Source organism: Capra hircus, chromosome 3 (assembly GCF_001704415.2).
Source record: "Capra hircus breed San Clemente chromosome 3, ASM170441v1, whole genome shotgun sequence".
Classification (NCBI taxonomy): domain Eukaryota; kingdom Metazoa; phylum Chordata; class Mammalia; order Artiodactyla; family Bovidae; genus Capra; species Capra hircus.
The window spans coordinates 165,413-191,875 of NC_030810.1; the positions used below are offsets into that span (position 1 = coordinate 165,413).

Consider the following 26,463-nt stretch of genomic DNA (forward strand, 5'->3'; position numbering starts at 1 on the left):
ATCTCATGCAAAGAGTTGACTCATTGGAAAAGACCCTGATGCTTGGAAAGATGAAGGGCAGGAGGAAAAGGGGATGACAGAGGATGAGATGGCTGGATGGCATCACCAACTCGATGGACATGAGTCTGAGTTAACTCCAGAAGTTAGTGATGGACAGGGAGGCCTGGCGTGCTGTGATTCATGGGGTTGCAAAGAGTTGGACATGACTGAGTGACTGAACTGAGCTGAACTGAAGGACTATTTTAAATATTTATTTAATAATAATTGTTTATAGAAATGTTAATGCATGCCTTATTGGGAACAGAACCTGCCTTCCAACAATTATAGGCTAGTGGAGTGGCAGACAACAAGCTAGGCTATCTGGTACAATGTTCCTGGTATGCCCTGTGAGACCAAGACAGTAGCCAGAAGCCCTTCTCTCACCCTCCTTTCACTTCAGTTCAGTTAAGTCGTTCAGTCGTGTCTGACTCTTTGCGATCCCATGGACTGCAGCATGCCAGGCCTCCCTGTCCATCACCAACGCCCGGAGTTTTCTCAAACTCAGGTCCATTGAGTCGGTGATGCCATCCAACCATCTCATCTTCTGTCTTCCCCTTCACCTCCCAACTTCAGTCTTTCTCAGCATCAGGGTCTTTTCCAATAAGTCAGTTCTTCGCATCAGGTGGCCAAAGTATTGGAGCTTCAGCTTCAGCATCAGTCTTTCCAGTGGATATTCAGGACTGATTTCCTTTAAGATGGACTGGTTTTATCTCTTTGCAGTCCAAGGGACTCTCAAGACTTTTCTCCAACACCACAGGTCAGAAGCATCAACTCTTTAGTGCTCAGCTTTCTTTATCATCCAACTCTCACATCCATACATGACTACTGTAAACACCATAGCTTTGACTAGATGGGCCTTTGTTGGCAAAGTAATGTCTCTGCTTTTTAATATGCTGTCAAGACTGGTCATACCTTTTCTTCCAAGGAGCAAGTTTCTTTTAATTTCATGGCTGAAGTCACCATCTGCAGTGATTTTGGAGCCCCCCCAAAATAAAGTCTATCACTGTTTGCATTGTTTCCCTGTCTATTTGCCATGAAGTGATATAACCAGATGCCATGATATTAGTTTTTTGAATGTTGTTTAAAGCCAACTTTTTCACTGTTCTCTTTCACTTTCATCAAGAGGCTGTTTAGTTCTTCTACGCTTTCTGCCATAATGGTGGTGTCATCTGCATGTCTGAGGTTATTGATATTTCTCCCAGCAATCTTGATTCCAGCTTGTACTTCTTCCAGCTCAGCATTTCTCATGATGTACTCTGCATATAAGTTAAATAAGCAGGATGACAATATACAGCCTGGACATACTCCTTTCCTGATTTGGAACCAGTCTGTTGTTCCATGTCCAGTTCTAGCTCTTGTTTCTTGACCTGCCTACAGATTTCTCAGGAGGCAGGTAAAGTGGTCTGGTATTCCCTTAGCCTCCAATAACTCTTACTGTCCCTTCCTCTTTCCTACCCTCCTCACATATCTTCAGCCTGAAATTTAATCAAGGAAGATCAAGGCCCTACCCACCCCTCTTCTGGTGCCCACTTGAAATGTGCTTTCCCCTGCCTTTCATTTCTACCCTCATGAGGAAGGATCAAAGAACTGAATGAAAGTTTTTTTTAGAAAGGGAAGGGTCTCCTAGGAAGGTAATGCTTCATTTTAATTTTATTTTGTTCATATTATAGCCACCCATCTGTGAACGGGACTTCCTGTTGCAGCATTTTCCAAGTTTGCCATGGTGTGACTTGTTACAGAAGACAATCCCACATGGCAAACAATGTTTTATACCTTAAGTATTATCAGGCTTAATCTGTATTGAAAAGTTCATAAGCTGAATTTCAGATTTATGTAATATGTAGTACTGCCTCAAATTGGTATAAGTTTTTAAGGTCTGTTGATTTGAGGGGAATTTCAGTAAAATATATATGTAATAATGTTGGCAATATGCAGAAATAAGAAAAGCAGCATGGAATTTATTGAGGTTTGAAAAACACCTTCCTAAAATATCTTCAGGTCCTTCCAGAATAACCTTATTTCTGCCTAGACAGAGATTTACTTGCCACAAAAACCCCCTGGTAGTTTCATTTTCCTTAACCTACTCAGAGCTCACCACTGTTGCTTTTCTTCTATGTGTCCTTCAGCGAGGCTGTTCATTTTTAACATGAATGCTTAAGGACCCTTTGCTCATTTATGAAGGTACAGAAAGAGGGTCACTTCTATCTCTGAATCTCAGGACAACATCTGCATACTCCATGCCCTATACATCCTAAACTCCAGAGATAAAACAAGGTTCAACATGCACAAACCTAAGAGAAGTGTACAATAGTGTTTTAAGTTTGCACACAAACATGTACATGACTGACTGTATATTTAAAGGAGGAGTGAGTACAGAAAAATACAAGAGGCTTAAGGTCTGTTAGACTAGTATGTGTGCTTTCTCTTTCCAAACCTAGGCTCTAAGTCCTTCAAAGCAAGAAATTTCATGTTTGGTATTATCTACTTGTTTAATATTGGTCTTATCTTTATACACCCCACCAATCATATACACAGACCCTCTTACACCACTTCCAAGTTTAAGATTCGAAAGGACAGAGCTGAGACCTTTTATAAGTATATCCACGTGATCCAGAATAGAGTCTAGCAAATAGTAGACCATGAAGAAAGGTTTAGTGAATTGATTCCATTATTCTCTTTTTTTTTTTCTCTCCTCAATCTCAGAAGTGACCTTATTTTAATTTACCTTATCTAGTGAGATCATCAAAAATCTTTCCTATGATGTGGTTTTCCAAATGGAAAAGTATGGGCAGGACATTGCTCTCCAGATGATCTCAGGACAGGGCAGAAACACTGAACCATCTAAGCTCCGACTCAGGGAGCTATCTGACCTCACAGGAAACAGGGAGTTTTGCGTGAGGTGAGTCTTGGTCATAACTACCAGGCATAAAGGCTCCACCCTCAATAGCTTAAGAACAGGTATCTGCAAACTGAGTCACCGGCAGTGTCAGTAATCTTGGGATTACTGGGACACACTCTTGGATACGCCAAGGGACTTTCCCTAACAGAAAGCGACTCCTTGTATCCTAGAAACACACCCAAAATATAATTCCTTAAAATCATGCCTGACTTCTACCAACCAGAATTTTGAATCATTTGCTTAAATCTGGGTCACAATGACAGGAACATGAGTCTCTGAGGGCACACCTGCCAAAAAGTGGCTGCTGTCCATGATGGTGAAGATACTGATGTTTCTTTAGCTTTGGTGTCCCCAGACCACTCAGAGAAAAAGTCTATTGGAAGCTTGGCCCCTTGGATCTACAAACTTCTCCTCAGGCACTGAGTCAGCCACAGGTTGTTGTGGTTCAGTCGCTGCGTCATGTTCAACTCTTTGCAACCCTGTGGACTGCAGGGTGCCAGGCTTCCCTGTCCTTCACTATCTCCAAGAGTTCCTTCAAACTTATGTTCATTTAGTTGATGGTACCATCCAACCAACTCACCCTCTGTCATCCCCTTCTCCTCCTGCCCTTAATTTTTCCCAGCATCAAGGTCTTTTCCAATGAGTTGGTTCTTTGCATTAGTTGGCCAAAGTGTTGGAGCTTCAGCCTCAGCATCAGTCCTTCCAATCAATATTCAGGGCTGATCTCCTTTAGGATTGACTGGTTTGATCTTTCTGTCCAAGGGACTCTCAAGAGTCTTCTCCAGCATCAGTTCTTTGACCCTTAGACTTTTTATTGTCCACCTCACACCCATACATAACTTCTGGAAAAACCATAGCTTTGACTATATGGAACTTTGACTACAAAGTGATATTTCTGTTTTTTAATACACTGTCTAGGTTTGTCATACCTTTCCTTCCAAGAAGTAAGCATCTTTTAATTTCATGGCTGCAATCACTGCAGCTGCCATTAAGTGAAGAGTGCATGACAGCTCCTCCAGCCACTCAGTCAGTGTTAACCTGTTAGGTTAGCTGGCCACCGACACCTCCTCCTTGACTAATATGGAGTCCCTGAAACCAGCTGACAGGGAGAAAAAGCCCAGATTTGATTCATGGATGACTAGCTCAGTGAGTAGGCAAAACCCAAAAATGAACTACTTCATCTCTTCAGCCTCAGTCCATGTTTGACCTAAAACACAAGAGTGATGTGAAACTCAACACATGGAGTGGAAAAAATACAGGGCAAAGGAAATCTAGATGTCTCTCAATGTAAAAAAATACAATGTGTAATAATAATGATGTCTGAGGTTTAAAGTTTATGTATAATTAAATTGCATGACAACAATAACACATGAGCCTGGAAGTAAGTTAGCAAATTTAAAACATTCTAAGTTTCCTAGATTTTTCTGAGAAAGAGTATAAGCATTCATATTTATTAGATTATAAATCAAAGATATATGTTATAGTCTCTGGTGTGTATATGTGTGCAAAGTTGCTTCAGTTGTGTCCAGCTCTTCCACCAGGCTTCTCTGTCCATGGGATTCTCCAGGCAAGAATACTGGAGTGGGTCGCCATGCCCTCCTCCAGGGTAATCTTCCCAACCCAGGGATCAAACCCAATAATCTCTGGAGCACCCTCTAAAATACTTTTTTTTATTATTCTGCCAAGTGATGTTATTTTATTTATTTATTTATTTTACTCTTTATTTTTTACTTTTAATTCTTTTTTACTTTACAATACTGTATTGGTTTTGCCATACATTGACATGAATCAGCCACGGGTGTACATGAGTTCAAAAGAACCTGAAAAAGGTAGGGGGAGGGAGGTATAATCTAGAACACTTACTCAATCTAAAAGGAGGCAAGGGACTTCCATGGTGGTCCAGTGGTTAGGACTTCGCCTCCCAATGCAGGGGGTATGGGCTCGATCCCTGGTCAGGGAGCTAAGATCCCACATACTTCGTGGCTAAAAGCAAAGCATAAAAAAGAGAAGTAAAACAATATAACTGTCATGTAAGAATGAATCGCCAGTCATGTCTGACGTAGGGTGCAGCTTGCTTGGGGCAGGTGCATGGGGATGACCAGAGAGATGTTGTGGGGAGGGAGGTGGGAGGGGGTTCATGTTTGGGAACGCATGTAAGAATTAAAAATTTAAAATTAAAAAAAAAAAAAAAAAAAAAATAAAATAAAATTAAAACCTTAAAAAAAAAAATAAATAAAAAAAAAAAAAGGAAGCAAGAGCGGGGACATGAGGGGATGTTAAAGCAATGGGAGAAGAGTTCCAGTTCCAGCGAGGATGAAAAAAGTTGGAGAGAGTTTCACGTCCACCTCAACAAAAGGCAAACATCACATAAACTACAAGAGCCAAAGTTTCTCAAAGTCACCAGGGCAGAAGTTTCAAAATAATCAAAGATCTTGAGACTCACAAGGAGGCAGAAGGCGAGCACTGACCACCTATGTCAGACACTGGAGAAACAGAGATTAAGTGCTGTAAATCAAACAAGGTGAACACAGATTAAGTGTCTAACAAACTGCCAAAACCAGAGTATGAGCTAGCATGCCTGGGTATCACAGAAGCAGGGGACTTTGCAGTCACTTGAAGATTCTGCTTGATTCCCCACTTGGTGCTTGTGAGAAATTCTGCTGCTGTTGCTAAGACACTTCAGTCGTGTCCGACTCTGTGCGACCCCATAGACGGCAGCCCAACAGGCTCCCCTGTCCCTGGGATTCTCCAGGTAAGAACACTGGAGTGGGTTGCCATTTCCTTCTCCAAGAAGGAGAAATTCTGGGAACAGGCAAATACCTTCAGTGGTGCTGACATAGGGGAGGGAGCAACCATTATTGTAAAAAAGGCACAAAGCCCCACTGAGATCTTTCCTATCTGTTTGGAGGGGGAAGTTTCAAACTCTGTTGCCCCCATGGCACAGATAAAGATCCATCGTGACTGACTGGGGGAAAAGTAGAAGCAAAGAAATTTCTTATATTCCTAGGGATGATAGAAGGAAACGTCTTGGTCCCAAATTCGTGTACAAATATCATTTGAGATTTTTTATACTAGGAGATAGCAGAAACTTTCTCTCATATAGATCTTCCAACAATACAAAGAAGAGCTTGGTTGCTAGAGGGAGCAGACACAAGACCACTGAGAAAGCCCCATACTGAAGACACAAGCACTGAGGTCCTGCCTAAGACTGAGGATGGACCAGGATGATAGATAATGCCCTAGAGCCCTTACCAGACTCATAAACATCAAGTAATGAAAGGTTGAGGGTAGGAGGAGAAGGGAGCAACAGAAGATGAGATGGTTGGATGGCATCACCAACTCAGTGGACATGAGTTTGAGCAAACTCTGGAGATAGTGAAGGACAGAGGAGCCTGGTGTGCCGAGGTCCATGGGGTCGCAAAGAGTTGGATACGACTTAGGACTGAACAACAAAGCAAGCAGTAACAGTCCAGTGGAGGGGAGAAAAGAGTGTAGAAAGAGACCAATTCTGTAGTATAAGTGTACCAGGAAAACTCAGAGCTGAGGGTGGAGCAGGAAAACTGAGAAAAGCCTTCCATCACCCCAGTCTCCACCCTAAGCACGAGCTAATACTAGAAGAATTTGAAATCTGAGTTGCCCAAACATAACCATAGCAACCGAAGAATCCCAGATTCACCTCCACTTCTTAGCAAGTTTACCCAATTCCCATACTAACAGCCCTGAAAGAGAGGCCTGCCATTATCTAGACATAAAATTATTCACCTCAGGCATGAAAAAGGGCATTTCAAAAATAAGAAAAGGTCAATCAATCAGTAAGTATAGCAATTCTAAATTTTCATGATGCACATAACATAACTTAAAATATGTAAATAATAACTGACAGAAATAAATGAAGAAATAGATAAATCCATAATCACAGTGAGAGAGTTTCACACACCTTTTGCAATAATTGATATGATAAATAGGTACAAATCAGTAAGGACAGAAAAGATTTGAAAAACATAATTAATACACTTGACTTAATTGACAGGTCAAAAACATCACACACAATATCTGAAGAATGCACATTCTTCTAAAATGCATGTTTTAATGACCACAACTGGCATAAACCAACTTTCAAAACTGTTAAAGTTTCAATCATTAAGAATATTACAAATCATGTAAAATAAAGCTAGAAATTAAAAAATAAAATGTGACAAGAAAATCCTCAAGTGCTTGAAAGTGCAACATTACACTTCTAAATAACCCTTGAGTCAAAGAGGGAATAACAATGGAATTTCTTGTTTTAATTTTAGTTGAATCATAGTAAAATTAAAATTATTGAAATTTATTAAATATGGCTAAGAACTGATTAGAGGGCATTTATAGCAATAAGTGCATACTTTAGACAGACATCAAAATCAATAACCTAAGCTTGGACTAACTAAGCAATAACCTAGCACCTTCTGAAACTGGTAAAAGAACAGCAAGTTAAATCTCAAGGAAGAAGAACACAGAAACTTAACAAAGACACAAATTGGTTTTTTGAAAAGGCCAAAGTAATTGATAGACTTCTATGGAAGCTAATAAGTGGAAACAGGAGAAAGCACACATTGTCAATAGTAGGAATGAAATTAAAACAGGTATTAGTAATATAAAGAAGATACTATACAGCTTGTGCTGAATCCGGTCTGGCACCCTGTTTTTCAAATTTGTGAACAAAGTTCCAGTGGGACACAGCTGCATCGACTCATTTATCTATTCTTTATGGCTGCTTTCTTCTAACAGAATTAAATAGTTGCAACAGAGATTATATTACACTCAAAAACGGCAATATTTACTAGCCAGTTCTTTGCAGAAAGTTTAACTGTGTTACAAACAATATTATCTGATGGAACAAAACTTATGTTTGAAGGCAAGACAAGCAAAGTTAAGCATAACATACTTCCTGCCCCTTATTGAGCCCTCCCTAATGTACAGTACGCATCTGTATTATATATTAACCAGATCTCCTCAAAGGTGGGAAAGCCTGCTTGACCATAAAGATCAATGTAGTTTTTCCTTATTCTAATGCCAGCATTGTAACTCCTGAGAAGATTAATTTTTCTTTCCTAATTCTGCATGTGGTCATCAGGACCTACTGCACGTCTTCTTCTTGTAGATCTGGGCTATGTATATTAGTGAACTTTGCATAAAATTTCAGTGTGTCATTTTGATGTATAATCTTTTCTCAAAAATGTGTATGACTATGTCTTCAGTTTCTAACAAGCAGAAGAGTCTTTGGAGTATTCTGAAAGACTGTCCCCCTGGTTACAATCCTCAGGTTGGCTAGAATAAAATTCTCTCTCTCTCTCTCTCTACATATATATATATATATATATATATATATATATATATATATATATATATATATATATGGGGCTTCCCAGGTGTTACTAGCAGGAGACATAATAGATGCAAGTTGGATCCCTGGATCAGGAGAATCCCTGAATCAGGCAGATCAGGGGATCAGGAAGATCCCCTGGAGGAGGGCATGGCAACCAACCCCAGTACTCTTGCCTTGAGAACCCCAAGGACAGAGGGGCCTGGTGGGCTACAATCCATAGGATCACACAGAGTTGGACACGACTGAAGAGTCTCAGCACACACACACATACACACACACACATGCCTATGTGTATATATATCACACACACATATATATGATATATGCAATTTATTTTCTGTTTTTTATCTTACCAGATATCCATCATATTTATTGCTTTTCCAAAAATCTAGTTTTTGATTGTCTTGATTTTTCTCAAAATTATATCTTTCTTTTCCATATTATCAAATACTGATCATATTTTAATTACCTCATTCCTCCCTTTTTTATGTTGTACTTTTCAAAAATAATGCTTTGATAGATACTTAATTTATTGTTGTTGAGTTGCTGAGTCATGTCCAACTTTTTGCAACCCCATGGACTGTAGCATACCAGGCTCCTCTATTCTCCACTGTCTCTGGAAAGTGAAAGTGAAAGTTGCTCAGTCTTGGATAACTCTTTGTGACCCCAGGGACTATATGTCCATGTAATTGTCCAGGCCAGAATACTGGAGTGGGTACCCTTTCCATTCTCCAGGGGATCTTCCCAACCCAGGGATGGAACCCAGGTCTCCCACATGGCAGGTGGATTCTTTACCAGCTGAGCCACAAGGGAAGCCCCTATCTCTGGGACTTTGCTCAAATTCATGTCCATTGAATCAGTGATACTATCTAGCCATTTCATCTTCCGCTGCTACCCTTCTCCTTTTGCCTTCAATCTTTCCCAGCACCAAGGTCTCTTCCAATGTAACTGACTCTACAGACTAGGTTCCAAAAGTGTTGGAGCTTCAGTTTCAGCAAGTCTTTTCAGTGAATATTCAGGGTTAATTTCCTTTAGGATTGACTAGTTTGATCTTGCAGTCGAAGGGACCCTCATGAGTCTTCTCCAGCACCATAATTCAGAAGCATCAATTCTTTGGGGCTAGCCTTCTTTATGGTCCAACTGTTACATACATACATGAATACTAGAAAAATCATAGCTCCACTCCAGTACTCTCGCCTGGAAAATCCCATGGACAGAGGAGCCTGGTAGGCTGCAGTCCACGGGGTCGCTAAGAGTCAGACACGACTGAGCGACTTCACTTTCACTTTCCACTTTCATGCATTGGAGAAGGACATGGCAACCCACTCCAGTGTTCTTGCCTGGAGAATCCCAGGGACGGGGGAGCCTGGTGGGCTGCCGTCTGTGGGGTCGCACAGGATCGGACACGACTGAAGTGACTTAGCAGCAGCAGCAGCAGCAACTATATAGAACTTGTCAGCAAAGTGATGGCTCTGCTCTTTAATATGCGGTCTAGGTTTGTCATAGCTTTCTTTCCAAGGGGCAAGCATCTTTTAATTTCATGGCTGCAGTCACCATCTGCAGTGATTTTTGAGCCCAGGGAAACAAAATCTGCCACGGCTTCCACTATTTCCCCTTCTATTTGCCATGAAGTAATGGAACCCAGTGCCGTGATCTTAGTTTTTCTTCATATTGAGTTTCAATCCAGCTTTTTCACTCTGTCACCCTCATCAAGAGGCACTTTAGTCCCTCTTCACTTTCTGCAATTAGAGTGGTATTATCTGCATATCTGAGGTTGTCGATCTTTCTCCCAGCAGTCTAGATTCTAGCTTGTGATTCATCCAGCCCATTTTGCATGATGTACTCTGAACATTTATAACTTTTTCTAATTTTTTATTTTATAAGAAATATATTAAGTAAATATAATAAAAGCATCTATTTCTGTAAATTTGCCTAGAAACACAGCTTTCTCTGTATTTCCCTAATTGATAATGCCATGTTTTAAGTATTACTCAATCCTAAGATGTTTTCCATATAAAAAATTATTTAAACTTTTAAATAAATGACTTTGTGTTTAACTTTTTAATTTTACTTCTAAATTAACTGTGTTTTGATTAGTGAATATGCTTTGTATGATTTTATTCCTTGAAATTTGTTGACACTTGCTTTGTGGCCTAGCATGTCTATAGGTTTTCTGAGTATTTCATATTTGTTGGATAAAAATGTTTACACTCTAATTTGGGGTGTTTTAAATTATTTTAAAAACACCTTTATGAAATTCCAACTAAAAAAATATAGGGCATTTTTTTTTCAGTGCACTGATGTTTATCAGAGAGGTATCAAATTTCATAAGAGGAAAAACACCATAAATGCTCAGAGATTGATAAAGTACAATATTCAGACAATGGCACAGAATGCAGCAATTAGAAATCTTGTAATAGAGGAGGATTCAAAATATTGGGCATATGCTCAGGGAATATATATCTTAAAAATGCTGTTTATATATTTATATATATTTAAGCACAATTATTCCATATTTAGACACAATAGCTACAAGTTCAGAAAGCTATATACCAAGATGTTTAAATGTCTGTTATTGGGTAGTGGGATGATGAATGATTTTTTTTTTTTAATTTTAAAATCTTTAATTCTTACATGAGTTCCCAAACATGAACCCCCCTCCCACCTCCCTCCCCATAACATCTCTGTGGGTCATCCCCATGCACCAGCCCCAAGCATGCTGTATCCTGCGTCAGACATAGACTGGCGATTCAATTCTTACATGATAGTATACATGTTAGAATGCCATTCTCCCAAATCATCCCACCCTCTCCCTCTCCCTCTGAGTCCAAAAGTCCGTTATACACATCTGTGTCTTTTTTCCTATCTTGCATACAGGGTCGTCATTGCCATCTTTCTAAATTCCATATATATATGTTAGTATACTGTATTGGTGTTTTTCTTTCTGGCTTACTTCACTCTGTATAATCGGCTCCAGTTTCATCCATCTCATCAGAACTGATTCAAATGAATTCTTTTTAATGGCTGAGTAATACTCCATTGTGTATATGTACCACAGCTTTCTTATCCATTCATCTGCTGATGGACATCTAGGTTGTTTCCATGTCCTGGCTATTATAAGCAGTGCTGCGATGAACATTGGGGTACATGTGTCTCTTTCAATTCTGGTTTCCTTGGTGTGTATGCCCAGCAGTGGGATTGCTGGGTCATAAGGTAGTTCTATTTGCAATGTTTTAAGGAATCTCCACACTGTTCTCCATAGTGGCTGTACTAGTTTGCATTCCCACCAACAGTGTAGGAGGGTTCCCTTTTCTCCACACCCTCTCCAGCATGCATTGCTTGCAGATTTTTGGATCGCAGCCATTCTGACTGGTGTGAAGTGGTACCTCATTGTGGTTTTGATTTGCATTTCTCTAATAATGAGTGATGTTGAGCATCTTTTCATGTGTTTGTTAGCCATCCATATGTCTTCTTTGGAGAAATGTCTATTTAGTTCTTTGGCCCATTTTTTGATTGGGTCGTTTATTTTTCTGGAATTGAGCTGCATAAGTTGCTTGTATATTTTTGAGATTAGTTGTTTGTCAGTTGCTTCATTTGCTATTATTTTCTCCCATTCAGAAGGCTGTCTTTTCACCTTGCTTATATTTTCCTTTGTTGTGCAGAAGCTTTTAATTTTAATTAGATCCCATTTGTTTATTTTTGCTTTTATTTCCAGAATTCTGGGAGGTGGATCATAGAGGACCCTGCTGTGATTTATGTCTGAGAGTGTTTTGCCTATGTTCTCCTCTAGGAGTTTTATAGTTTCTGGTCTTACATTTAGATCTTTAATCCATATTGAGTTTATTTTAAGGAGGCAAGACTATACAATGGAGTAAAGACAATCTCTTTAACAAGTGGTGCTGGGAAAACTGGTCAACCACATGTAAAAGAATGAAACTAGGGCATATTTAATATTTAGTTTTAAGCCGGCTCTTTCACTCTCTTCCTTCACTCTCATCAAGAGGCTCTTTAGTTCTTCTTCGCTTTCTGCCATTAGAGTGGTATCATCTGCATATCTGAGGCTGTTGATGTTTCTTGCACATTTCTTGGTTCCAGCTTGTAACTCATCCACCCCAGCATTTCTCATGATGTGTTCAGCATAGAGGCTAAAAACCAGGGTGACAGGAGACAGCCTTGTCGTGCTCCTCTCTCAATCCTGAACCAGTCAGTTGTTCCATACAGGGTTCTAACTCTTGCTTCTTGACCCATATACAGGTTTCTCAGGAGACAGGTAAGACAGATAGTCTAGTATTCCCATTTCTTTAAGAGCTTTCCATAGTTGTATTCTACACAGTCAAAGGCTTTAGGATAGTCAAGTCAGAGGTAAACATTTTTCTGGAATTGCCTTGCTTCCTTTATGATCCAGGGAATGTTGACAATTTGATCTCTGGTTCCTCTGCCTTTTCTAAACCCACCTTGGATGTCTGAAATTTCTTGGTTCACATAATACTGAAGCCTAGCATACAAAATTTTAAGCATTAATTACCTTTCTAGCTTGAGAAATGAGTGCAATTGTCTGATGTTTTTGAACACTCTTTAGCGCTACCCTTCTTGGGAATTTGGGTAAAGGTTGACCTTTTCCAGTCCTGTGGCCACTGCAGGGTCTTCCAGATTTCCTGACATACTGAGCACAACACTTTGATAGCATCATCTTTTAGGGTTTTGAATAGCTCTACTAGAATTCCACGACACCCACTAGCTTTATTGACAGCAATGCTTCCTAAGGCCCACTTAACTACACACTCCAGAATGTCTGGCTCTGGGTGACTGACCACACCATTGTAGTTATCCTGTTCATTAAGATCATTTTTCAGTAGTTCTTCTGTGTAATCTTTTCATCTCTTCTTGATCTCTTCTGTGTCTACTAGGTCTCTACTATTTTTGTCTTTTATTGTGCCCATATTTGGGTGAAATATTCCCTTGTATTTCTAATATTCTTGAAGAAGGGGAAAGAGATAGTCTTTCCCTTTCTGCTGTTTGCCTCTATTTTTATGCACTGTTCATTGAAGAAGGTCTTCTTGTCTCTCCTTGCTATTCTTTAGAACTCTGCATTTAGTCAGAATACCTTTCCCTTTTTCCTTTGTTTTAGCTTCTCTCCTTTATTCAGCTATTTGTAAAGCCTCCTCAGATAACTAATTTGTCTTCTGGCTTTTTTCTTTTTTTGTCCTTTGGGATGGTTTTGTTCTCTGCCTCCTGTACAATATCATAACAGTTGTTTAGGCACACTGTTGACTAGATCTAATCCCTTGAATCTATTCATCACCTCCACTGAATATTCATAGGAGATTTGATTTGAGTCGTACCTGACTGGCCTAGTAGTTTTCCCTGCTTTCTTTAGTTTAAGCCTAAATTTTGCTATGAGAAGCTGAAAAATTAGCTCCAAAACATATATAGCCAACTGATTTTCAATAAAGGTGTCAAAGAAATTCAATGGACAAAAAAAATAATCTTGTCAACAAATGGTGGATACTGATACAGAAATAAACAAAGCTTGGCCTTCACCTCACATTATATTAAAAATTAACTCAGCTATATCACACACTGAAACATAAGATCTAAGACTCTATAATTTCTGGGAGAAAACATGGGACAAAATTAGTTACCGTGGGTCAGGAAAATTGTTATTAAAAATCAGTATCCAAAATACATAAATAAGTCATAAAATCAATCATAAAAAGACAGCTCAGTAGAAAAATGTGCAACAGTCACTTCATAAAAAAGGATGCCTCCAAACAGCCAAGGAAAGTATTTTAGAGCTTCTGAAAGTTATTAGTATTTAGTAAAGACTTTATTCAAAATGCAAGGAAAGGTGACTACAACTACTGTTCAACAGATGGGCAAAACTGTCAGAAATATGGAAATAATCAACTAATTTAAAGAGAGAGAATAAGCAGGAAATACATTACACTCCTGTCAGAGGGTTTGAATTGGTGCAACAATGTTGGAAAGCAGTTGAGCATTAATTATCTATCGAAGCAGAAGATGCATGTACTTTGGGGAACATACCCAAGAGAAATGTGTGAACATGTGCAGCGGGCATGAAGAAGACATCATAGTGTTCCTAACAGGTCCAAACAGGAAACAACTTAAAGGTCAGTGAGAGTAGAAAAAAGAGAGAAATGAAGTGTGATATAGCCACACAACAATATACTAAAACAAACTAGTGAGCAAACCAAAACTATATACCATCAGTAGAAAGAAGAGAGAAAAAAATATGGAATGCAGTATAATCCCATTTATACAAAGCAAAAAACTAGTAACTTAACTATAATTTTTAGAGATATTTCTATACTGGTGGATAAAAAACACATAGAATAACAGGAAAGTGATTATTAGGAGTGAGGATTGTGGTTATTTGTAGTGGAGAACATATGGGATATAATCTAATAAGGAAAACTGGGTCTTTTGAAGGGTTGATAATGTTATTTTTCTTGATGTTGAGTTTCTTGACTATAAAAGAGTGATCAATTTATAATTATCCACTTTATAAAACAAAAGTTTACAAACTTTCTGAGTGTGTCAGTCCTGTTCTCCTAAAATCAAAAGGCTTATATTTTTGTTTTACTTCGAGACAAAAATGAGAGAGAATCTGTCAACAATAATAGTAGTCCAGAGCCCTTTCCAAGAGTGTGAAGTCAACCCTCTTAAAATGAGAATCAATTCTTTTTAGTGTTGGAGGCACAATAAGAGTAAAATTCTCTACACATTTTTGTTGAGTCTGAGTGAACTCCAGGAGTTGGTGATGGACAGGGAGGCCTGGCATGCTGAGATTCATGGGGTCGCAAAGAGTCGGACATGACTGAGCGACTGAACTGAACTGATAAGGTGATAAAAATTAATGGAGTCAATTTCAGTATAGGATGGGAAAACTATTAATAATAGATTTATTTCTCATATAGTCATGCCCACAAAATAAATTTTCATTTGGCAAAGGAGTTTTAAATTTATTCTTCACTAGTTTTGATCTTTTGGAAAATGTCTTTAAGATCATATATACTTTTAGTTAAAAGAAATTACATGGGATAGTTGAGAATTATATAGATAAAAAGGGCTTGCCAGGTGGCACTAGTGGTAAAGAACCCATCTGATAGTGCTAAAGCTGTAAGAGATGCAGGTTCGATCCCTAGGTCAGGATGATTCCCTGAAGCCAGGCACAGCATCCCACTACCGATTGTATTCTTGCCTGGAGAATCCCATGGACAGAAAAGCCTGGTGGGCTACAGTCCATAGGGTTACAAAGTGTCAAATATGACTGAAGCAACTTAGCATGCACACATATAAATATAAAATTTGATTCCTTTGGCCATCAGCATAATATGGCTGTCAAACTGTAAACAAATTTTCAAAACCTTTACTACATCTTTGAGATCCAATGTGTCTGACCCCACTGGGGACAGTGTCTCCTTGATCACCATCCTGCTGCTGTTCCTTTCCTCTGCCTTAACACTCGCCATCTCCTCTCATGGTACAATGTACCCCAGATACACTCACAGCTTCCTCTTCTCTTCACTCAATGCTTTGCACATAAAACCACTTTAGAAGAGCTTTTCTAAACAACTGTCTCTAACATATACCCATGCGTCACTATTATTTGCTTATGTGTATGTGTGTACTTGTAAAATCCACTCAAGAATTTAGACAAAGACTTTGGTCACCATCATCATATGAGTCCCTAGCACATGAGAGACTGCCTGACGTGTGTTAATAACTAGGAAACATTTGCAAATAAATAAAATTAATTTATATGAGTACACTAAGTTGAATATATTCTTTCCTAATTTTTTACATTGAGGCTGAAGGAATTCAATTCTTTTCAAGGTCTTACAAGGTAGGAAGAGATAGACATGGGTTTGAAACCAATAAAAGAATTCTTTGATGTAGCCAGTCCAAAAGACATATTTCAGACAAAGCTGAACTCAGAGATGGAAAAGGCTAATTCTGATAATCCAATGGAAATGGAAAGGAACACTCAGAAGAATACTTGTAGTTGGCATAAGAGGTTAAAAACATTATACACACACAAAAAAGAAAGAAATATGGGTTCAAGTGTGAATGTGCTTTATTGGAGAAGCAAAGGAATAGACACACTAATTGCTCATGGGGTAGAGGTCACATCGCAGATAACAGATGGGCACATGGCACAGAGAGGTCAGGCGATGGTCCTGCTGCTCTTCTTCCAACAACATGGTGCCAGCTTCAGGCAGCAAGCCTTTTCTCTGTCAGCTGTCGGTTGAGGAGAGAGATTAAGGAAGATGTAATCCATCACCATGGCCGAAGGGAGGACAATGGAAGAGCCTGGATCTTGTTTCTTGGTCCAGATGAAATCTGGTGCTTACTTCCACTTGGGTGGACACTTCTGCTCACATGGTGGGCATGGTGGCACAGGAGGGCATTTCTGCTGGCTCAATGGAGGTGGGCATGGATGAGGTGGGCAAGGCTCATGGCACTTTGGTGGGCACACTTTTGGAGGTGGATGGCAGGGCTCCTTGCACTGATGGTGATGGTGATGCTGATGCTGCTGTGGATGTGGATGCGGATGAGGATGCGATGCTCGTGGTGAGACATCTTTCCTGGGTGTCACGGAATCTGAAATACAAACAGACAACATCGTTCATAACAGAGAGTCCTACCAGTAAGTAGAACAATTAGCTGAGCCAACAACCCTCCCATTTCCAAGAATCCTTTGTGATCCCTAAATATAGTCCTTGTGGGTTTTTGTAGCTTCTTTACCCTTCCTTTTTAGCACCTCTTGCCCTCAGACCTTCAGTCTTTGCTGATTAATCTCTCATCCTACCACTTTCTAAAGACAAAATTACCTGCACAGGTCTAGTGTCAGTACAAATGTAGTCTGAAGAAGAGGAATTTGGATATTAAAATTGTAGCCAATCTCAAAATAAATCTCTACTTATATCTCCCATGAGGTCTTGGTTGCTGGTCTAACTGACTTGACTGTTGGTTTCTGAGGAGAAATGCAAAGGCCCACATCTAGCATTCGGTGGGATTGAATGCTGAGACTGATGCGTTAGGAACTAATATGGGATATGCTACAGCACAGCATCTCGTCTCACTTACTCTCCCTCAGGTGAAGACTGTGCCTCTGATTCCAAGTCTCTCATCACATTCAAGATGACATTCAAGACCAAATAACAAAATATACTCCTAAAACACATTATCTTCTTTTTCCCATAGAGAGCACTAAATGGTTAAATAAAGTTACTTCTACCTTCAGATGAAGCTCTGCCAGCCAAGTGCGAAAAAGACCTCTAAGAGTTGTACTCACCAGAGGCTCCAAAGAAGACCTATGACTGAGTATCACGAAACTAGCAGCACTGTGAGGGGAACTCCTTTTATCAGGATTAGACAGCTCCACCCAGGGGAACAGCCTAGCACTCTCATGATGCACTTGTTTCCCACCCCAAATACCACATGCTTCCAATCTCAAAAGTAACTTGCCACACTCATGCTGATATCACATAGCTCCCTTGTCCGTGGACTTCCTTACCCTTCACTGAGAAAGTATAGAGTGATTCATTCAATACTTTGTCACATACTTCCTTGGCCAATGTCATGCACCTGTCAGGAAATATGAGGATTTCTTTGACAATGGTGCTCCTCTTCCATTGTCAGCCTTGGTATTTCCCCCACTCCCCAGCTCTCCAAGCATCTGGTATGCAAAATTCATCACTCCACTCCATTTCACCTGCCAGCACTCACCTTTGTTTCCTTTGATGGTAGAAACCAGAGTTTGCTAACAGGATATACCTTAACCTATACACACATTTTTTTCTAGTTTCCCCTTGTACTATATCCTACTGGTCTCTGGGCTTTACTTGACAATCAAGTGACTTAAACCCAACCACAAATTCTATCTTGATTATCCAGTGCAAACAGTCTCATGGCAGGTCTGTTTTCACATGGCTCCATACATGAGTTGAACAGAACAACCTGATCCCTCAGTTTTCTAGGCCATAAATCACAAATAAGGCTCTGGCCCTTTCGTGAAGCCCTACTTTTGCAGATTTATACACTGATCTGATCTCTGCAGTCCCATGATATGTGTCACTTGTGGTCTGCTAGGAACTCATATTCCTCTCCTCTCATTATCTTCAACGGAGAAGGCAATGGCACCCCTCTCCAGTACTCTTGCCTGCAAAATCCCATGGATGGAGGAGCCTGGTAGGCGACAGTCCATGGAGTCGCTAGGAGTTGGACACAACTGAGCGACTTCACTTTCACTTTTCACTTTAAGGCATTGGAGAAGGAAATGGCAATCCACTCCAGTGTTCTTGCCTTGAGAATCCCAGGGATGGGGGAGCCTTGGAGCTGCCGTCTATGGGGTCGCACAAAGTCGGACATGACTGAAATGACTTAGCAGCAGCATTATCTTCAAAATGGACTCACTGTCTGGGCTATATCCTTTTTAGAAGTTTTTCCACTATTGATTCCTAAATACCTCGTGCTTCTTTCCCTTACAACAGTAATTCAATTGACTCTATCAGGCCCTTTATTTTAAATAACATTTAGTGGGTTTTCAAACATTCTTAATACACTCAGAGAATGAACCTCAATGAATCACTGATTCAGCCATTCAATCCATGGGTATTTTTTCTTAAATAAATAAAATATGGGTGACATAGAACCCATTGATAATTTATTAGTATAATTTGTAGAACTACAGTAGCATTTCAGCTAATATTATTCACTGTGCCTTCCAGGGGAAAGCTTGAGTGCCTTGGGTATGCAGACATCCATACACACCAGTACTTTGTGGCATTAAATATTTCCCAACCTCCTTGAAGATCAGTATATTATACAGTTGTTAATTAGGGATAAAACTATACCTGTCTCAAAATTTTCCTATGAATGCAACAAAATGCCTAATATAAGGCACATTGCATGGTCAGTCTTAAGTAAGTATGAGCTACCATATATTTAATAAGGGGTTAATTTCCAAACTACATAAGAAACTTCTACAACATAATAACAAAGAAAATTTAACAACAACTTTAATTCTCTTTAAAGATGACCTATAAATAACCATAGGTACATGAAAAGGAGCTTAATATCATTACTGATCAACAGGGAAAGGCAAATCAAAACCACAATGACATGTCACTTCACACCTGTTAGAATGACTATAATCAAACACACACACACACAAATAACAATATTGGTGTCGTTGTGGAGAAAAAAATAATCCTTGAACCTGTTAGTGGGATGGCAAAATGGTGCGACCACTATGAAAAATATGAAGGTTAATCAAAAATTTAAAAAGAGAAAAAAGTGCTGTCATATGATTCACCCATTTCAAATCTGTGTATTTATACAGGATAATTTAAATATGGGTCTCAAAGACATAATAGCACTTTGAAGTTCCCTGCAGCAGTACTCACTGTAGCCAAAATGTGGTTACAACTTAAACGTCCATCAATAGATGAATGGATAAATATCCTCTACCATATGCATTCAATGTATTATTGTTCCTTAAAAAGAAGGAAATCCTGCCATATGAGACAACGTAGATCAACCTGAAAGACATTGTGCCAAGGGAAATAAACCAGACTCAGAAGGACAAATACTGCATGAATCTTATATGAAGGAGATTGGAAACAGTCAAACTCATGGAAGTGAAGAATAGAATAGTAGTTGCCAGGAACTGAGGGGAAAGAAAACAAGGTGTTGCTAATCAATAGGTATAAAGTTTCAGTCCTGCAAGGTCAATCAGTTTGAGAGATCTGCTTACCACATCAAGCCTGTATATAAAAACACTGTATTATATACTTAAAATATGGTTAAGAGAATACACCTCATGGTAAGTGTTTTTAACACAATAAAATTTTTTAAGAAGGTGAATTGCCACTATGGAGAACCATATGGAGATTCCTTTAAAAAGTAAGAATAAAGCTACCATATGACCCAGTAATTCCACTACTGAGCATATGACCTGAAAGTGAAAGTGAAAGTGAAAGTGAAGTCACTCAGTCGTGTCCGACTCTTTGCTACCCCATGAACTGTAGCCTGCCAGGCTCCTCCATCCAGGGCATTTTCCAGGCAAGAGTACTGGAGTGGGCTGCCATTTCCTTCTCCAGGGGCTCTTCCCAACCCAGGGATCGAACTCGGGTCCCCTGCACTGCAGACAGACACTTTACTGTCTGAGCCACCAGGGAAGCCTGCATATGCCAGGAGAAACCAACACAGTATTATCAAGTAAAATTAAAAAAAAAAAAAAGACACATGTACCCCAGTGTTCATTGCAGTACTATTTACAATAGCAGGACATGGAAGCAACCTAGATATCCATTGACAGATGAATGGATAAAGGAGTTGTGGTACATATATACAATGGAATATCACTCACGCATATAAAGAAAAGAATCTAAGTCAGTTGAACTGAGTTGGGTAAACTCAGAGCTGTTATACATAGTGAAGTGTGTCAGAAAGTGTAAAATAAAGATCATATATTAACACATATAAATGGAATCTATAAAAATGACAATGATGAACCTATTTGCATGGTAAGAATAGAGAACATATCTGTGAACAGAGCAGAGGAAGGAGAGAATGGGATGAACTAAGAGAGTTCCATTGAAATATATACATTGCCATGTGTAGAATAGATGGTTGATGAAAAGCTGCTATATAGTACAAGAGCTCAGCTTGGTGCTCTGTGATGGCCTAGAGAGGTGAGTTGGAGGAGTGGGGTGAAAGGGAGACACAAGGGAGAGGAAATATATGTGTACTTAAACCTGATCCACATTATTGTATGGTAGAAATCAACAGGATACAGTAAAGCAACTATCTTTCAATTAAAAATAAATTTTAAAAAAGATATGTGAAATCTAAAAGGTAGAAAAAAGTAATGAAAAACTAATAATTATGAATAGCTACTCTTAATGTCAAACATGTCCCAAAATGTGGTAAATAATAGCATTATGTAGAGTAAGGGCTCCTTTGCTAAGACCCTTGCCCTGCTCCCTGCTTTGTTCTAGCTGACATCACTGTGAATTTGAAGGCATCAGTCTGAAGGCATTTTCAGAGTCCACATCTTCTTAACTAGTAAGAAAGATCCTCCCTACAGCCTGAGGGAAGAGATCACACCTTGTGCCCTTTCTTGGAAGAATAATGTGTGGCATCTCACATGTTTCTGTCTTGACTAGGTTGCTGTCGTACAAAAAAAAATCAGTGACATAACCTGGGTATTTAAAGAGGTAGAAATTCTGTAGATTGAGCCTTGTTCCTGATCTCTTTCTCAGTATCTCAGAAAACCAAAATGAAGACAGCTGTTCCTGCCTAGTCCTCTGAGATTTCACAATGGAGTAACCAAGATCATTAATAGGAAACAGACATTCTTCACTGATTCCAGAAGGAACAGGCATGTCTTGGGATGGGTCAAGTGCTTTCGTGACATTCTTTTCATGTTGAAGTCCGAGAACTAGGTGGGGCCTGCTGGAGCAAAAGAGTTATCTAAGGAACATGTGACTTAGAACAGTTCTACCAACATAACTTTAAACTTGCTTTTCTTGCCTGATGAATTGCTAATGGATTCCAAAGTTATTTTTTTTTACAAATAAATTATATGGGTTGTCACTTATGTTTGATAAATTGAAAGATAATTGGATTTTCTTAAGAAAAGAGTGCTGAATGAGGTTACTGACTTAGAATAATAATTACTTCTTGATACACAGGAAAAATGACTAAAGGACTGGTGATCCTTACTGTTTTCAATGATGAATAATTGAAGCATTTGTAGCAAATTGAATCTCTGAGAATCTTGTATATCTGCATGATCATTTGCTGGATGTTACTTAGAGACTAATAATAGGAGAGAAGTTGACTGTCTTGGGGATGAGTAGAAGAGAGACTAAGTAAGCCATGAGGGCAAGAAGAAATCATCAGCAAGTATGCATGCTCAAAGATTAAAGAGCAAAGCCTTTAAAATTTCAAGGGGGGAATACTTTTTGAACCTACAGTTTCACATCTAGCCAAACTATTCATCAAATATGAATAAAATAATATATTTTCCACAAATACAAAAGTCTAGGCTTATGTTTTCTGATGTAGCTTCTTGAGGTTTTGCTCCAACAGAAGTAATGACCCAAGATGAGAAAGATCTAAAGGCAAAAGCTTTTGAAATAATTGATGGTAATTCAGAGAACGAAACCTTAGGGTAGCATGAGAAGATGTATGTGCTTCTGGGAACCCTAGAAAACGTGTGAACATGTTCACTAGCAGGCGTGAAGATAATGTCATAGTGTCCCTATGTCTCCAATAGGAAACGACTTAAAGCTCAACCAAGAGTACCACAAAGAGAGAAGTGAAGCATTACATAGGATGCAATTATATGCAAAATACACTAGTGAAGAAACTAAAACTATCGTGTCGACTTAAAGAAGAGAGACAAGAAGATGGTATGCAGTATAATTCCTTTTATATGAAGCTTAAAAATGAGTAATTTAGCTATAATATTTTGAGATATTTCTTCATATAAAGGGAATTATACTGCATACCATCTTTTTGTTATGCTGTATAACACTTTATTTCTCTCGTTGGGTACTCTTGGTTGACCTTTATCATTTCCTATTTGGAGATTTAGGAACATATGACATTTTCTTCATGTCTGCTAGTGAACATATTCACATGTTTTCTCTTGTTTCTCCTCTAGCAAATCATTCAGCATCACAGTAATCCAAGTCTATGCCCCAACTACTAATGCTGAAGAAGATGAAGTTGATTCTATGAAGATAGAATGAAGATTCTATGAAGACCTACAAAACCTCCTAGAACTAATACACACACACACACACACACACACACACACACACACACACACTGTCCTTTCATCATAGGAGATTGGAATGCAAAAGTAGGAAGTCAAGAGATACCTGGAGTAAGAGACAAGCTTGGCCTTGAATACAAAATGGAGCAGGGCAAAGGCTAAGAGAACTTCACCAAGAGAACACATTGGTCATCCTAAATACCCTCTTCAAACAACACAAGAGATGACTCTACACATGGACATCACCAGAAGATCAAAACCGAAATCAGATTGATTATATTCTATACAGTCAAAGATAGAGAAATCTATACAGTCAGAAAAAAACAAGACTGGGAGCTCACTGTGGCTCAGCTTAAGTTCAGTTCAGTTCAGTCACTCAGTCATGTCCAACTCTTTGTGACCCCATGAACCGCAGCATGCCAGGCCTCCCTGTCCATCACCAAACTGAAGTTTACTCAAACTCATGTCCATTGAGTTGGTGATGGCATCCAACCATCTTATCCTCTGTCATCCTCTTCTCCTGCCCTCAATCTTTCCCAGCATCAGGGTCTTTTCAAATGAGTCAGTTCTTCGCATCAGGTGGCCAAAGTATTGGAGTTTCAGCTTCAACATCAGTCCTTCCAAATAACACTCAGAACTGATCTCCTTTAGAATGGACTCGTTGGATCTCCTTGCAGTCCAAGGGACTCTCAAGAGTCTTCTCTAACATCACAGTTCAAAAGCATCAATTCTTCAGAGCTCAGCTTTCTTTATAGTTCAACTCTCACATCCATACATGACTACTGGAAAAAGCATAGCCTTGACTAGATGGACCTTTGTTGACAAAATAATGTCTGTTTTTTAATATGCTGTCTAGGTTAGTCATAACTTTCTTCTTTTAATTTCATGGCTGCAATCACCATCTGCAGTGATTTTGGAGCCCCCCAAAAATAAAGTCAGACACTGCTTCCACTGTGTCCCCATCTATTTGCCATGAAGTGATGGGACCAGATGCCATGATCTTAGTTTTCTAAATGTTGAATTTTAAGCCAGCTTTTTGACTCTGCTCTTTCACTTTCATCAAGAGGCTCTTTAGTTCTTCACTTTTTACCATAAGGGTGGTGTCATCTGCATATCTGAGGTTATTGATATTTCTCCCAGCAATCTTGGATTATCAGCTCCTTATTGCAAAATTCAGAATTTAATTGAAGAAAGTAGGGAAACCACTAAGCCATTCAGGTATGACAAATCTAATCTCTTATGATTATACAGTGGAGGTGACAAATAGATTCAAGGGACCAGAACTGGTAGACAGAATGCCTGAAGTACTATGGATGCAGGTACACAACAGTAAATGGTGACCAAAACCAGACCCAAGAAAAAGAAATGCAAGAAAGCAAAGTGATCGTCTGAGGGTGCCTTACAAACAGCTGAGGAAAGAACAGAAGTGAAAAGCAAAGGAGAAAGGGAACAATACACCCAACTGAATGCAGAGATTCAGAGAATAGCAAGGAGAGATAAGAAAGTCTTCTTATGTGAACAATGCAAAGAAATAGAGGAAAGAAACAGAATAGAAAAGAGTAGAGATCTCTTTAAGAAAATTGAGATACCGAGGGAGCACTACATCAAGATAGGCACAATAAAGGACCAAAATGGCAGGGAACTAATGGAAGAAGAAGAGATTTAGGAGAGATGATAAAAATACACAGAAGAGCTGTACAGTAAAGCCCTTCTGGCCCAGATAACTTCAATGGTGTGATCACACACCTAGAGCCACATCCTGAAATATGTAGTCAAGTGGGCCTGAGGAAGCATTGCCATGAACAAAACTAACGGAGGTGATGGAATTCCAGCAGAGCTGTTTCAAATCCTAAAAGATGATGCTGTTAAAGTACTGCAATCAATATGCCAGCAAAATACAGCAGAGGCCACAGGACTGGAAAAAGTCAGTTTTGATTCCAATCTCAAAGAAAGGAAATGCCAAATGACGGTCAAATTACTGTACAATTGCACTCATTTCACATGCTAGCAACATCATACATACATTCAAGCTAGGCTTCAGCAGTACATGAACTGAGAACTTCCAGATGTACAAGCTGGATTTAGAAAGGGCAGAGACACCAGAGATCAAATTGCCAACATCCAATGGATCATCAAAAAGCAAGAGAATTTCAGAAAAACATCTATTTCTGCTTCATTGACTATGCTAAAGCCTTAAACTGTGTGGATCACAACAAACTGTGGACTATTCTTGAAGAGATGGGAATACCAGAGCACCTTACCTGCCTCCTGAGGAACCTGTGTGCAGGACAAGAAGCAACAGTTAGAACAGCATGTGGAACAACAGGTTGGTTCAAAATTGTATATCAAGGCTTGTATATTATCACTCTGCTTATTTAACATATATGCAGAGTGTGTGTTAGTCACTCAGTTGTGCCCAACTCTTTGTGACCCCATGGACTGCAATCCACCAGGTTCCTCTGTCCATGAGAATTTCCAGGCAAGGATACTGGAGTGGGTTGCCATTTCCTTCTCCAGGGGATCTTCCCAACCCAGGGATCGAACCCAGATCTCCTGCACTGCAGGCGGATTCTTTACCGACTGAGCTACAAGGGAAGCCCCATATGCAGAGTACATCATATGAAATGCTGGCCTGGATGACTCACAGGCTGGAATCAAGATTGTCAGGAGAAATATCAACAACTGCAGATATACAAATGTTACCACTTTAAAGGCAGAAAGTGAAGAGGAACTAAAGGGCCTCTTGATGAAGGTGAAAGAAGAGAGTGGAAAAGCTGGCTTAAAACTCAACATTCAAAAAAGAAAAATAATGGCATATGGCCCCATCACTTCATGGCAAATAGATAGAGAAAAAATGAAAACAGTGTCAGATTTCATTTTCTTGAGCTCCAAAATCACTCCTGACAGTAACTGCAGTCACAAAATTAAAAGACCACTGCTTCTTGGAAGAAAAGCTATGACAAACCTAGACAGTATGTGGAAAAGCAGAGACATCACTTTGCCAACAATGGGCCATCTAGTCAAAGCTATAGTTTTTCCAGTAGTCAAGTACAGATGTGAGAGTTGTATCATAAAGAAGGCTGAGTGCTAATGAAATGATGTTTTCAATCAAACAATTGTGGTGTTGGAGAAGACTCTTGAGAATCCCTTGGATAGCAAGGAGATCAAACCAATCAATCCTAAAGGAAATCAATCCTGAATATTCATTGGAAGGACTGAAGCTAAAGTCAAAGCTCCAATCCTTTGACTGCTTGATGTGAATTGTTGACTCACTGGAAAATATCTTTATGTTGGGAAAGATTGAAGGCAGGAGGAGAAGTGGCAATAGAGGATGAGATAGATAGA

General features: G+C 39.3%; 1 long non-coding RNA gene across 1 annotated transcript; it reads right to left on the bottom strand.

Moving 5' to 3' along the window:
* LOC106503865 lies at positions 16,380 to 17,758 on the bottom strand. The gene is made up of 2 exons (XR_001297555.2): positions 17,623 to 17,758; positions 16,380 to 16,928 (listed from the first exon to the last, which is right to left on the bottom strand). It is a non-coding gene; the product is annotated as an uncharacterized LOC106503865 (long non-coding RNA).